The sequence below is a fragment of the Sinocyclocheilus grahami genome, unplaced genomic scaffold (genome assembly GCF_001515645.1).
Source record: "Sinocyclocheilus grahami isolate Dianchi unplaced genomic scaffold, SAMN03320097.WGS_v1.1 scaffold4337.1, whole genome shotgun sequence".
Lineage (NCBI taxonomy): Eukaryota > Metazoa > Chordata > Actinopteri > Cypriniformes > Cyprinidae > Sinocyclocheilus > Sinocyclocheilus grahami.
This window is the reverse complement of record NW_015509295.1, coordinates 9,326-10,029: the sequence shown is the minus strand read 5'-3', so window position 1 is coordinate 10,029 and position 704 is coordinate 9,326.

The window sequence follows — 704 nt, the reverse complement described above, 5'->3', positions numbered from 1 at the left end:
CATGAGTTCGTTCTCTTTTTATGTTACACAGTGTCTCTGGAGCAATCTAGTTTCTTTTTGCATCAAATTTGCTGTCGTTTTGAAAACTTAGCAGTTTCTTGTGTTCTACACTGGTCACAGTCTAAAGCACCAGACCCAGTACTCTGTTGGTAGAAAAGGGGCAAAAGTGCCCTCAACATCAAAACATCTAGTTGATGCTGACAGGGAACCTAAGTGAACCTAAGCCTTATATTGGTCATCTAAAGTAGGATCAGTGGACTGGAACAATGGAAACCATGGATTATATACACTGAACTCTTAGAAAAAACCCTTGGGTTCTTTACTCCACTCCAAAGAGGTTCTATATAAGGAGAAAGAACACTTTTTGGCACAAAAGGGTTCTTTGGGCTAAACAGTGCTTTATGTATGATGTGTTTACATTAGGCTATTTAAATTATTACACTATTATAACTACATTATAGTCCTGTTTTTACTTTAATTTAATTTTGGCACACCTTACATTCTGAAGAAAATAAACTTACAATGTACTTCTACACTTTCAAGTTCAATAGAAAATAATTGCCACATGATCCAGTATATAGTGTATAGCAATCTTGATAGGTTTATCTATTTATTAATAGGTGCACGCTATAGTCTGCCATTTAATCTGCACACTATCATGATTGTAGGTTCTTCAGTTGTCATGTGGAAAGATGCCAAATACA